The sequence below is a fragment of the Globicephala melas genome, chromosome 10, assembly GCF_963455315.2.
Source record: "Globicephala melas chromosome 10, mGloMel1.2, whole genome shotgun sequence".
In the NCBI taxonomy this organism is placed as follows: Eukaryota; Metazoa; Chordata; class Mammalia; order Artiodactyla; family Delphinidae; genus Globicephala; species Globicephala melas.
The window spans coordinates 29,084,312-29,099,866 of NC_083323.1; the positions used below are offsets into that span (position 1 = coordinate 29,084,312).

The 15,555-nt window shown below is 37.8% G+C and overlaps 1 long non-coding RNA gene across 8 annotated transcripts in view; it reads right to left on the reverse strand.

Moving 5' to 3' along the window:
* The window catches only part of LOC132597903 (uncharacterized), a 403,919-nt gene that overhangs the window by 206,576 nt on the left and 181,788 nt on the right, over positions 1 to 15,555 (reverse strand). The gene's annotated exons all lie outside the window — the stretch shown is intronic.

The following is a 15,555-nucleotide window of genomic DNA, read 5'->3' on the forward strand; positions in this document are numbered from 1 at the left end:
CATTTATTAAATACTTTAATGCTTAAACAATCCTGAGCAGTCAGAAAGCAGGAATTATCACTATCCCCATTTTACAGATAAACTTCAAAGAAATTAAGGTCTGTAATCAGAGTTAAAAATCGGGGTTTTTTTTAGCACTCAAAGCCTGTTCTTTTTTCCTCTGTAAGCTCAGTGGTTTGAGTTGTATCCAGCTCTTTACAATGAGACCCAAATTCTGTCCCCACTGCCTCTACCTACCCACTGGCCTCTACCTGCCCACACATACCATGAGTTTACTGTTATATTCCACGAGAGGAGCTGTTTCCAATATGAAGTGCAGTTTCTCTAGCTAAATGACCCCTGGGAAAGGATTTATTGAACGAGCTTGTAAGAACCTCTCAACTTTCTGTTTGGTACCCTGAGCGGAAGCCATCAGCAATAAAACTGAGCATTAGAGTTCAGTCCACTTACACTAGACTTGTCCTAGAGTTCCATTTAGATCTGTGACAGGGTAGCTTCCATGTCTTTCTGTTCCTCAGCCACTGCTCAAAATACAACGTCCACCATCCCCTGTTGTCTCAGCTTATCAATCCATCCTCCTCCTCTCCTAGGGTCTAACTGATGCCTCTTCTCACCAATCCCTCTACTCACTATTGCTCTCCTATCATCTTTCTCGTTACCTTTGGAAACCTCCAGTCAGGACCTGCTACATAATTTTCAGGACCCAGTGCAAATGAAAATGTAGGTCTCCTTGTGCAAAATAACAAGGGGAAAAAACTTATTTTTTCCTTTCTTTTGTGATGTCTCTCTAAACCCATTCTGGTGGGTTTTATTATTATCATTCTGTGTCAAGCTCCCTCAGGCAAGGGGTGAGTATAGACTTGCCCAGGAGCCCGGCACAAGTCTGAGTGTGGGGCTTGCATTGCTAATCCCCATCCCTCCACAAGCCCCTTGCTAGGTCCCCTGGAGGTGGCAGCATCACTGGACAATGGGGTGGGAGCCGGGGGAGCAGGTGGCTGAGGTCTTGCCCAGGGAGGCAAGATAACAGGTGAGTTGAGGTTCTAAGCCCCCTATGCATTCTCCATCATCCCACCAGATCAGATTTCACTTGGAAAACACAAATTCAGGAATAGAATTGAGAAGAATTTCAAGGTGATATCCAGAATGCAGAGTCCCTTTTGAGAGCGAGATCCTGTTTGTGGGCCCTAGGAGCACACATAGGAAGCCCAGTGGACCCCGCCATGGTGAGCAGCTTTCCCAGCATTCCCAGCATTTTCTCAGACAGAGCCTTCTGTCCTCCTGAAATCTGGTGCTCCCTCGAGGAACTTGGCATCTTTTGAAGCTGCCTGAGGGCGCACTGCTTACTCTCACATGCCCATGGGAACTGGGGTTGGGGTGGGAGACACAGCTCCCAGCTCCATGATGCTGCCTCACTCAGAAACCATTACTCTTCCAACCTAATGTAAACGAGGTGCACAGCATGATGGTAGCCACCATACACTTTCTCTTCATCCATCAGCCTCCTGTATGCTGTCCATCTTCCATTGATCATTTACTGCCTCTAGATCACAATCTTCCTTTCCACCCCAAACCCTGCCATCTTCCTAGCCAGGTTAGAAACCATGCACCATGGGCTCTTGGCCTCAACCCCATTGTCCTTCAACCCCACCTAGTCACTTAATTTGTTGTCATATCCTCAGACTTGCCGTAATTGAGAGCCACCAGGCCAATGAAATCTTAAATTTTAACCTCCTGTACTTTGGCAACTTTCTTCTCTTATTCTGTTCTCTAACCCCTTATGCTCATAAAGAGTGAGAGGAACCGATTCTTTGGATGCAGTTGATTTTGTCTTGAGGGTTTTAAATTGTCCCATATCAAATTATCCTGTGTCATATATTTGACAACTTTTGTAGTTGATATCATGTACTTTTGATAATGTTATCACATTTCAAACTATTATAGACACACACACACACACACACACACACACACACACACACACACACACACTTCCATTCCAGAAATTAGAGGAAAGGGAACACACTTTCTTCTCCACTCTCCATCCTGCCAACTCTCCATGTAGGCTCACTACACATTTTTCTTTGACTTCTTTGAGACTCTCAGACCCTCCAACACTCATTTTTCTTTCACTCTGCCAAGTCTTTTCTGGCTTCACGTTAATCAGTAATATGTCTAAATTTCACGATCTATTACTTGAACTGCTTTCCTGAAAATATCCTCAAATCCTTTGCTTTTCCATTGAACCAGCCCAGAAAACTAGTTGAACCCAAGGTTAACAATGATCAAAAATAGTACAAAACATCACATGCTTTACATGTATTGTCTTGATTTTATCTAATTTAATCTTCACAATGATTGAATGAGGTGAATATAATTATCCCCAATTTACAGATAAAGAAACTAAGGATCAGTGAGGCTCAGTAACTTATTCATGTTATTTCTAAAGTTAGAATTTGTGGTTCTCAAACTTCAGTATATGAAAATATCATCCGGAGTTCTTGTTAAGTAGGGTTTCTGGGTCCTGCCATGGAAATTCTCATTTGGGAAAGTCTGCACGTGGTATGGGATTTCTGCATGTTTCATAAGCTCCCCCAGTGACTCTGACTGTGACACTCACTTTGGACTTCCATAACTATCTTTCCTGTAGGTGTTTGTTTGGACACTTTTGGTGAAGGGGAGACTTATCCAGAGGGGGATGGCAGCTTGGGGAGCCCTCATTTTTACTTTTGGACCATGGCTGTCCTATTACTATTGCCCTCTTGAGAGCAAAGTGAGATTAGAGTGATCTGTGTCCAAAACCAAATTGACTTTCGAAAAATAAATCATGCAATGAATACCATAAAATATCAACTCTCACTACCAATCATATGAAAAATAATTTTATTTAAATTATTTACTCAACTTGAAATTGCAGTATTATTTATTAGTAAGTATAATGCTTTTTTCCTTTGTTTAAAACTGTTTTTCTCTATTGTGAGTTTAAAAAATTTTTCAACAGTATCCATAAACTGTTGCAGCACTTCTTGTTCTGACCATGAGAAAGTAAAACACGTGGAGATATGCACTGACTTCTCTGTATAATTATTTGCATAGTGCTATGAGTTAGAGAAACGTTATAAATACTATCATAATGAAGTTTTACATAAACATCCTACAGATAAACATGTCGTGATTTTAAATACATCAATAGCAGAAACATCCAGCATTTTGTTTTTGTTTAATAATCTGTGATTTTTTTTGTTGTTGTTAATAATGTATGTGTAATAAACAGTATTGGCTTTGAAAGTCTGGGATTCTATGTGCATTATAGGGAGTTTCAGTCTTCCACAGTCCCTACACTTGCATGTCAACCTGATTTAACTGCATTCACTTTGTTCAAAAGTCTGCAGTGTATCTGAAGAACCCTTGAAATGTTATATTCCATTCCTTTTTTTCCCCTTATGTCAGTGGCTGCTTTATTAGATGTAGACAGCTGGGATAGCATATGTTTCTTTAAAAGAAACCTTTAAAATTAAAATTTGGAGAGCACACTTTTAAAAGCCACCAAAAGTAGGGTGAGTTTTCCTTCTTATGAGACATGAGATGTCTGGAAGGATTCAAACATCAACATGTAAGAAGCTTCACTCTACACTTGAAGGTACACTGTAATAGAAGTTAAGTCCAGAGATATTTTAACTTTTGCTGCAGTTTCATATAAAACATTTAGATTAATGGTATTATATGTCTTCACTTATAAATTAAAGATAATAATGTTTGCCGTGTTACCTTAGAGTACATTTTTAAAGACCGAATGAAGTGATGAAAGTAAAAGCCCATGGATAAAGATAGGATACAAGAGAGGGGAGAAGAAATAGTGTTTATTAGATGTCCATTGTGTTCTAATCATTATGCCAAGCACATCACATATATTTTTTTCACTTAATTCTCACAATCTGCTCACTGGGGTAGACATATTGGCCCATATTTTAAGGAAAGAATACTAAGGCTCTAAGAAATTAAGTAGTTTGCTTAAGGCCAAATAGTAAGTTGTGGAGCCTTGATTAGCAAATTCTTTTAGTTCCACCTTCCAAATGTATCAAGAATCCAACCACCTCTCACCACCTTCACTCTTACCACCGTAGTCCAAGCTATCACCAGTTCTCTTCTGGACAATTGCAATAGCTTAACTCTTATCCTATTTTTGTCTCTGTCTCCCTGCAGTCTGTTCTTAACACATAAGAGGGAGCCTTTTACATTTTGTCAGATCATTCACACCTCTGCTCAAAACCCTCAGCTAACTTCCAAACTCATTCAGAATAAATGCCAAAGTCCTTAATGAGTCACAGAGCTCCTGCATTATGTGGGCTCCAATATCCTATTATTTCTTTGGCTTTGATCTCTTACCATTCTGTTCTTTGTAGGCTGTGACTCGGCCACACTGGCCAGCTCCACGCCCTCCCCTCACCTGGCAATTCCTCAAACATTGCAGTCATGCCCCTACTTGGGGCTTTTGCACAGGACTGTTTTCTCCAACATAAATTCTCTTTCCCCAGCTGTCCTCATGTATCTCCTCCTCGTCTCTTTCCAACCTTTGCTCAAATGTCTCAAAATCTTAATGAAGCTTTACGTAAATTGCCTCATACCCAACTTTCCCCCTTGAACTCCCTCTCCCTTGCTTTACTTTTTTTTCTTACAGCATATCACCATCTGCCATAGGGAAAAAAATCATTACGTTGACAGTTTCTCCCATTTATCCACTAAATAAGCACCATGAGGGTAGGTAGTCTTACGTATCTTTACACTGTTTGTATCCCAGGCCTCATCCATAAAAGGGATTATAATAGTACCTTTCTCAGAGAATTTTTGTTAGGATTAAATGAGATAAAGCATGTAAACCCCATCCTGGTCCCTGGAACATTTTAAGTTCTTGGTAGCTACTATAGAAATAATTATTACTGTTACTATTTATGCAAGAGATGTAGTCAACTTTCTAAATCAAGAGTCTTTCTTCCCATAGCTTGGTTCAGATCTATTACCAGGTGAGAATATTAAGAAGGAAATAAATGGAGACACTTTTCTTCATCTTCCTTAGGAAAATACGTGTGAGAGTGAAAGTGAGAAATATGAAAATAGTCATGATGGACACAGGTTAAATAGATTAAATAAAACTATAGTCACAGATTTCTAGATCAGAAAAATAATGTAATATACCAGTAAGTATTATAATCCTGTTATAGTGGTTAAAAGGGCAATGAGTCCAGCCCACTGTTCCTAGGCTGGACGTAGTTAAGTCATTCAAAGCGGTTTGTCATCTAAATGATTCTAATAGGTAGGTATGAAAGAATATTTCAAGATCTTTTGCTGAAGTTTGTTCCAGTGTTTAATCACTGGATCATCAGATTCTCCTTCAAATAACTTCTCATCTACTTCTAGAATTTTAATCTCTTTTACCCAGTTTTGGCTAGTATACTAATGCAGGACCACTGGTATCTGTCCTTTGAGCCTCAACTTGAGTACTTCAATTAATCAATGAGCTATTTACTGAGCCTTGTGCCAAGTATGGGGCTGAGCTTAACAACAAGTTCTAATTCATGATCCTCTTTGCTGTTCTCTGACCTCCTTGGAGTCCCCAGAGGCCCTTTCGTCTTTTCTAATGGTCTCATTTTCATTTTTGTTGATCTTCTTTGAATGAGCTCCAATTTCTCTACAACTCTCATAAATACTTCAGGAAAGCCTTGATTATTGCCAAATATGGGAGAAAGACTACTACTTGTGATAAGCTTGACATACTCCTATTAAAATATATTCCAGCATAATGTTAGCTTTTTAAATAATTGCTTTATGCTGCTGAGTCATCAACTTGTGTTATATGACGAGGATTAAGCCATCCCCCCACCTCCACAGTACTTGAGCACACAAAGTCTTTCTTAAACCAATTGAGTTTGTTTTTTTTGTTCCTCACTGTACTATCTTTCACTCAAACTGATTAAATTCAGTCCTATTTTTTAAAGTTGTTTTTCTACATATTCAAGTTACATTCTCATCGTTTTTAAAATTAGCTCTTCTTCCCACACCCTTCCTAGTTCAGTTCAATGCAATGCAATATTTGGCACGTATTATGTTCCAGGCATTGTGCTAGATATTAAGGCTACAAAATGGGTAAATGTAAGCCTTATTAAGAAGTTCTCAATATAGAGGAGACAGAAAATGTATTAAATTCCATGTGCCAAGATAGAGGAATGCATACTTTCAGGAGATCACTTAGTAGGCTTCCTGGTGGAGCTATACTAACTTGAGCTGTTAGGATTAAATGGGAATTAAGTAATGAAGAAGATAGTACAGCATTGCAGGCAGAGGGAACTATATAATTAAAAGTTTAGAGGCTTAAAACAGTGAATATATGTGGCAACTATAAACAGCTCCTTACCTTTAGTATAAAATGTGAGCTGAGGAACTATGAGAAACTTAATAAACATCATTTCAACTTCAGTAAGAACTAAAAAAAGATTATATAATCTTTGGCTGCCTGGTGGTTGAATTGTCCTTAGTACAAATGAACCTCATAATTTGCAGATTCCATATTTGTGAATTCCTCTACATGCTAAAATTTATCTGAAACTCCCATATCAACACCTTTTACCTAGACACGTGCAGAGTGATGACAAGTTTAAGTCACCCAACCTGCACATTCCCAGCTGAGGTCAAACAAGGCAACTCCTCCGTCTTCTTCTTTCAGCTCTCATACCGTAAACAAGTATCCTGTTCGAGGTCTACTTAGTGCCATGTGCTTCGTGTTAGTGGTTTCGCTACTTAAAATGGCCCCAAAGCATAGTGCTGAAGTGCTATCTGGAGTTTCTAAAGTGAAAGAAGGATGTGATGTGCTTTATGGTGAAGATATGTGTGTTTGATAAGCTTCACAGTTAATAAGACTTAATTAACAAGAAGTGAGCTCCATCTCCCAACAAAATCATGGCAGTGCCTAAACGTCTGCATTTTATCAATGTGAAGAGTAGCCATAGCTATCTCATTTCATTATTTAAATGCATTGACATTGTCACCAAAACTTGCTTAACTTTGACCATCACCACCAATGAAATCAGGGAGTAAAATCTGCATTGGGTCTGTGCTGACAGCACTCAGTTCTACCAAACTGGGCATGCCTTGAAATTGCAGACATTCAATGGTTCTTTCTTGATAATGAATATACTGGTGGTGATGTTGATAACCAAAAGCAGAAAGGTGCCTGAGAAAATCTTTCACATTCACCTAAAATGGAACAGCTGTACCCCCATTAGGAAAATACATGCTTTGAGGGTACGTTCAATAAAATTAAATAAATCTGATGCTTAGTGAACTGCTTCTGCATGCATGATTCTGCAGTAGCATCAGTTATGGACAGCATAGCCTCTGCCCACAAGAAGTTTAAAATCTAGTGCATTTTTGAGGGTAAGACAATTATTTACTATAATGTACATTAAAGACGCATAGAAAGAAGGGATTAAAATGCTGTGGAGTTTTAAAAATAGAACTACCACACAACCCAGCAATCCCACTACTGGGCATATACCCTGAGAAAACCATAATTCAAAAAGAGTCATGTACCAAAATGTTCATTGCAGCTCTATTTACAATAGCCAGGACATGGAAGCAACCTAAGTGTCCATCAACAGATGAATGGATAAAGAAGATGGGGCACATATATACAATGGAATATTACTCAGCCATAAAAAGGAACGAAACTGAGTTATCTGTAGTGAGGTGGATGGACCTAGAGACTGTCCTACAGAGTGAAGTAAGTCAGAAAGAGAAAAACAAATACTGTATGCTAACACATATATATGGAATCTAAAAAAAAAGAAAAAAGAAAAAAAGAAAGAGAAAATGGTCAGAGGAACCTAGGGGCAAGACGGGAATAAATATGCAGACCTACTAGAGAATGGACTTGAGGATACGGGGAGGGGGAAGGGTAAGCTGTGACAAAGTGAGAGAGTGGCATGGACATATATACACTACCAAACGTAAAATAGACAGCTAGTGGGAAGCAGCCGCATGGCACAGGGAGATCAGCTCGGTGCTTTGTGACCACCTAGAGGGGTGGGATAGGGGGGGTGGGATAGGGAGGGTGGGAGGGAGGGAGACGCAAGAGGGAAGAGATATGGGAACATATGTATATGTATACCTGATTCACTTGGTTATAAAGCAGAAACTGACACACCATTGTAAAGCAATTATACTCTAATAAAGATGTTTAAAACAAAAAAGAAGAACCAAAGATACATTTTATCAAATTAAATAATTTCTCTTAAAAAAAATGCTATGGAGTTTTAATGGTGATCGAGACCATAGTTGGTAATGGGGAAAAAGATATCAGAAAAAAGCTTCATAAGGGAGATGATGTTCCTGGAAAGAACACATTCCAAGTCCGAAAAATATGAGGCATACTAAGACTTTGTGAAGGTAAGAGATAGGAAATGTGACTGAAAACCAGGCTGTGCTTGTAAATGTAATTGGAGGTTTTTGATCAGAGGAATATTAGGAGGAGCGTCCACTTTAGGAAGGGTCATCCTACAACAGTGTGCTGGAGGAAGCCCATGGAGCAGGTCAGCGGATTTGGATATAGTTCCTGAGCAATTTTGAGGCCTATGAAAGGGTGAGAGCAGGAGAAACAGAAAGGAGGACAGGCACGTGAAGCTTTGCAGAGGTTTCACACCTAGAAAGCTAAGCCTTACAGCCTGAGTTACTAAAAAAACATGTGAGCCATTCATGGTCATAGGAAATTCAGGAGAAGCAACCAACTAAATTCCTTTTCCTACCAGATATATGTGCCAACAGACATTTAAGTGGAAATGTAAGAGTGGGAAGTTGGTAAATTGGGTATGGATCATGCAGGAAATTGGAAGAGGGTTGATTACTTGGAAGACATCTTCAAGAAACAATCTTAAGTCCTTTAAAGTAAAAATCCTTGTGCTATAAAGTGAAAGCAATCAATGTATGTTATAAATGTAGAAACATGTTTGCAAAATACATAGCATATGTATGTTGTTAATTATGTGTTCAGATGTGCTGCTTTATTGAATCCTCAGCGTAATTCTGTGGGACAGTTGTTACAGAATGAAAAGGAGGGGGAAAAGTCTTTCATTTAGAAATCGAGAAAAGATATTTTTTAAATGATCCCCCCACATCCCCCCTACCCACCAAAAAAGAATGAGAAGGATGAAAATGAGGCTGGAGGGTGGTAGAAATGGCTTTTATTTGTCAAAGACCTTTCCTTGCTTTTGTCTTACTCCAGGTGCCTATTACCTCTCATCTGGATTGTTAGGAAAGGATTCTTACTGGGTTTTCCTGCCTTATAATTCATTCATGCTCCCTTCATCTGCCAGGCTAATCTTTAAAATTTCGGCTATAACATTTTGGCCTTCTGCTTAAACACCTCCAGTGGCCCCTTCTTTTTTATTACAACATTAAAGTCCCTCCCGTCTCATTCCCACCATCCTTAGCTCCAAGCTCACTCTGGGGCACTCAGCATTTCCCAGACCCAGCCATGTACGTTCAGATCTGTGACACTTTTCTGGTGTTGCTATTTCTGCCCACAAACCTCCTTCCTCCCAGATACTCCTAGCAAAATCTTACTTAGCCTACAAGTTCCAGATCAAATGTAATACCCTGAGACCATTTTCTGATTTCCATACCCCAAGCAAATGTTTAGTCCCGTGTTGCCCAAGTAGCCAGACCAGGCTGATGTTGGATTAACAACTTGAGCTAAATCTCTGTGCTCATAAAAGCCTGTCAGGACTGAGTCCTTTGAGGGTACCTTATTGCATAAAATTTAGCAAACGGACATGGTATAACTCTAGGTTTGTTTGTTTCTTTGCTTTTAGCAAATGTATTAGGACACTTGCAAATTTGAAGCTATACCTATGTTAATATTATCAGAATAGATTTAATTGAAACTGGCACTGGGTGTATATGAAATCAAAGTGCAACCAGTATTCTTTGCATTTTGTACAACATACACCTGCTCAGACATGAAGAGTGTCATGATAAATGGCAGCTTCAGCAAATATTTTCTGCAGACCAGGGTCTGCTTTAATGTCTGTCTGTTTTGGAAAAGATTGTATGGTCTTTCAGTCAGACTCTCTTCATTACATACACAGTCAGATTATAAACATTGTCCACAAGGTTATATTTGCATTTCGATCACATCTGTAAGGGTATGATTTATAAAATAATAAAAATGTTTAGTTTGATTCCTTTAGGACATGACTCAATAGGCAGGAAGCCCATATTCAACTTCTAAATATTACTCAATAGGTGTGATCCTAAAATCAGTGGTCTAACTGCCTATGAATTGAATTCTCAAAGCAGATAAAAGAATGTTACATTAATGGAGACACAGCAGAAGCAAGAGAAATTTTCAGAGCTCCGAGCCATTAACATTACATTTCACTTTTGTCCTTTTTAAAATGGACAAAATGGTATATGAGCTCCAGCATATACCATGCCACATCAGAGTCAACACAACTTTCTAAGCTCCACTATAAAGCAAGAGTTCTGTGTGCTAGCTAAACTGTAATGCAAATGTGTATTTAAAAAAGTTAATCTACTGAAGATAATTTGCATGTTGCACTTTCTAAGAATTTTTCCAGAGAGTTTTATTGTTGTTGTTGTTACAGAACTGGGAAATATTAAAAAACATTATGATTTGGGGAAATAAACTTTGCAAAAAACAAGTTAATTAAAATACTAGTGAACACTGAAGAAATTTTAATAAGCATTAGGAAAAGGTCACAACTTCGGACCTTAATAGAAATTCTATTTCATCTTTTGTTCATGATTCCTTCAATCCTTATAGTTGACATTTAGATTTATTTTATAGAGTTGAGACTATTTGTCACAAACAATCAACACTAGGGCTTCGGATGCTACTGCGTGAAACTGAAGGACGCTAGGACTGGAAAACAATTACTATACCAGATGATTCTAACACATAATCAGAGAGTATACAAAAGGGAGGATGATTGGCATGCAGTCCATAAAGGCAAAGAGCTTGAGAACTTTCCACTTGAGGAATAAGAGTATAGAGTATTCTAGGCCATCAGCATAAGGAAGGAGGTTTAGGGTGGTAAAACAGATCCTCCTTGAGGGACTTGGTGAATATCTGAAAAGCCGTAACATAGGATCTAAAATATAGGCTGGGAACATGGGAGAGGGACAAAGGAAAAGAGCTCTCACCACTCAGATCCAAAGAAAGTGGGAGCCAGCCTGAGCAGTAGATGTAGAGCCCAGGAGCAAGAATGATCTTGATGCCAAATAATGTCTTATGAGGTCAGGAGCCTAGAGCTAAACCAGTTCTAGGAGGCAGGAGGTAAACTGGATCCACTAAGAGTAGAAATAACCCTATGGTGGGAGGGAATAGGGATGAGGATAAGAATGAAGAAGTGAAGAGAATAAGCCAAACAGCACCTTGGCATAGGTTCTCTCATCCCTCTTCCCTCATGTCTTTGCATCAACATATATTTATATCTTTTTAAAATTTTCTTCAGATTCACAAGAGAAAATTTCTCCAAAGATAGCTATTTAACTAACTGTTTTTTTTTTTTTTTTTTTTTGCAGACGGGGCGTTTGATCTTGACAAGTCCATGGAGGATTTCTTGAAATATTTTAATATTCTCTACTTAAAAGCTGTGTTTTACACCAGGACAGACTCATGATTTTAGTTATCCATGCATGGTTAAGGGAAAAAGAAGACAACAAGGAACTTATTATTATATTAACATTTTATTGACCTAGGAGGAGTGAACAATAGTCTCAATTTAGATTCATTGAATAGTTCTTAGCCTATAAATAGCTGTGGTTTCATATGAGTTTCTCTTTTTATTTGTTGTATTTTTAATACTTCACACCATTCACTGGGATTAGAATATGGAAATCACTCTGCAAAACCAGAGAGGCTTATTTGAAGGTTAATTAATAGCAAAAAAAAAAAAAAAGGAACAAAATTATAGGACGTTCCTGAGTCTCTAACAGCTGAGGCCCCCAACAGCCAGTACTTGCAAAATCCATAATAGTCTACTAATAAAAAATAAAGGTCACCATTCCACCTGGATTGTAAAGCAATCTCTTTCTACTTCCTTCTAGAAATGTATTCTTATAGTGCTCTCTCTAGTAGTCTCATATGGGTTCCTGACCTGCCTTCAATTTTCTCCACTCTTTGCCTTATAAAAATTAAATTTTTTTTCTACTTGACTGTATTTTCATTTTAACTCTCTCTTTTCTTTTTCCCGGCAGCTTTTAAGTCAAGCACCTGCCATTGTTAGAACGATATTGAAGAAATTGTACTAAGTCATGTGGACCTCTCTCTTTAATATACAAAAGTCTAGCCAATGATTCTTAAATGTTTTCTTGTAACAAAGTCTTATGATTCTGAAAACATAAGTTTTTAAACAGCTACAGTTTTAGAGAACTTTTAGAACTAAAAACTATAAAAGATAACTTAGTTGAACTCCCCATTTTACAAAGAAGAAATTAATTATTGTTTAGGATATAGTATATGCTTGAATAATATAGTTTTTCTTCACAGATTTATACTTTCCCAATTCATAACATCAATATATTCTAGGTGAAGGACTAAATAGGGATCTGTATATCTTACTTTTAAGAAAATGAAGTACAGCTCTTTAAGTACATATAGTAGAATACCACTGTACAAATATTATACTCTTTTTCAAGGTATCTGGGATTTAATACAGTAATTGTTGCACTAAAGTTCCAGTTTGAGAAATGTGTATATCTTTTGTGCTCATTAATTATGGTAGAGGCTAGTATAAGGTATTTTGACCTATTTACTCACTTTACTGGGTAGAACGGGAGACCAAAGGATGTCATAAAAATATCCAACATGTATACAGTACTTACTATGTGTCAGACACTATCCTAAGCACTATATATACATATATATGTATGTATGTGTATATATATATATATATATATATATATATATATATATTTTCATTCAGTCCTCACAACAACCCTACAAGATACCTGTTTTTGAGATGAATAACCTAAGGTTCAAAAAGGTTAAGTAAATTTCCCAAGGTATGTGGAAAATTTGGAATTCAAATACAGCAGTGTTTCCCATGATTTTTGCTTCTAAGGATACATTCCTATGTCTCTTCTAAGGATCCTCTGTCTATTTCCCAGCTCTGCTTGTCTCTTCTTAGCTTGATTAACATGCTATCTCCCTTATTCCAAAATGGCCACTGGCAATCGTGATGGAAAGATAGAAACTTTACTCGCAGGTGAAAAGCTCCAGGAGGGAATTTAATCAGTCCAGCTCAGTCACTGTAGCCAAGGAAAATGTGGTACTGTGATTGGCTGGGTTTCAGTCATGGGACAACACTTTAACTGATCAAAATCGATTCTACAAAAACCACTTCAAGATAGATATTAGGATATCCCTATAATTTTAAATATAGCAATCTTTAAAGTAGAATGTGGATTGGGCTAAATGAGAATTGAGGACTCTGAGGAATAAACTCACCTCAATTCACTGGGATTTTTCTTTTTTCTGGTGAATGTAATTCAAATGCAAATTTTAAGAGCCAAAGAGAAACCCAATCACATTCCGTGGGTTCTCAGTTAATTGGGCTGACACAAGATCTTCTGGTCTGGTTATAGAAGTTTTTATGGCCCCAAATCTTTCATGGTCTTCCAGAAAAATATTTGTATATTACATATGCCTCTGAAAGATATTGAAAGGAAAAGAGATGGGAAGAAAAGACTTTTGGTATGCCTTATGAGCATTGTTCACTTTTTGGTGTTTTGAAAAAAGAACTTAGCATAAAGTTGCATTTTTCTCCAATTATTCTAGATATCAGACTAACGTTTCTTTGAATGGAAAATGACAAAAAGAGCCACAGGATGCTTGGGCTTTATACATTTTATTATTTATATATAATTTATAACATTATGTTTGCTCAAGACTACTGTGCCTATTAAATGATGTAATGTATGTAAAGAACATAAGAAAAAATTAGCATAGGTTCTTTCCCTTTCTTATAAGGTTAGAAATGGGGACAGGAAGAATCAGTCACCTGCATTCCACTTTTTCATTTTCTAACTTGATGTGTGTCACCTCCACATTCTTGTTCCTAAAGTTCTCAAAAATACTAAGTCCAACATGCTGCAAAGGGTGATTGCAGAACGTGGTTTCTCAGATCAGCATTATCAGCATCACCTGGACACTTAGAAATGCAAATACTGGTGCTCCGTCCCAGACTGCTGCGTCAGAAACTCAGGACAAGGGGTCCCAGCAATCTGTGTTTGAACAAGCCTTCCAGGGAATGCTGCTGTACACTGACAAGAACCATGGGCATAGGGACCTTTTCTTTTGCAGGGCCTCCTTACCTGGCCTCGGGGATAAGAGATTGCATTTACTAATTAGTATTAAACAGAAATTTATGCCATATATTTAACACGATCCATCCCATATTATTCTCTTCCCAAACACAGAAGGTAAGCCTAGTTCTTCAACACCAAATTGAGAAAATATTTCTTGTCTTAGCTATTTTGTGCTTGCCAACAACACTCTAATTTGACATGAATACTATGTTCCCCATGTCTTGTTTATGGTACAAGGTGTTTATCCCTTTGGGGAATGTTATGGTTTGCTTCGATGACTGATCCATAAGTTCAATGGGATTCTTTTTATCCATAAATTCAATGGGATGCAGTTTGATTTCTCACTGGGTGAAGTTCCCAGAGTCTCTTTGCATGGCCCATGTAAACTGCAAACATTCGAACAGTAGAACAGGTTATTGAGAGTCATTTTTAGTGACTACTCTGGACAATTTATCATTTTTCCTACAGTATGTCTCCAGCATATTATTCATAAATATTTGGTTGACTCTCACAGGCTAGACATCTCCTAGTGGATGATATAAGATGATCTAAAGTAGATGCTTTTGTAATAAACAGCTAGATCATCACGCACAATAACTAGCTTACAGTCTTCCATTGACACAGTGTACTCAGCTTAGAATCAATATACAAGAAGCCCCCTACCTGGTTTAGGTAGGGTTATCTTGGTTACAACAGTTAAAGTTATACATCACTATGCATTTACTCTCTAGTTTTAAGAATGAATCCATACTTACTCACCTAAGTAGCTTAATAGCTTGACAATTTGCAGGTAAGCTATTCAACAGTATATACTTTTCTGCTGTAAAGGACAAGCGTATGCTTCATATTTGCACTGGGTCTGTACAGAGGTCTACCTACATCCAGCTATTTCAGTTACAAATAATATTTAGTTGAGTGATTTCAAGAAAAATATTTGTTTTAAGTATAACATAGGAATCCATTTTCCAATATCTTAGGTGGGATGCCATACTATTTTTATTGCATTATTCAAATAATTATGCAGAAGTTCCTTTCAACATTCTACTTAGGGTCTAGTCTTCCCTGTTGATGTCACAGTTCATGAAACCAGCTTCTGAGCACTTAATTATGTTCCAGGCATTAATTTCAGAGCTGAAGGCATATTGTGGGGAAGCATCCCATGGGAGAGTTCAGAGG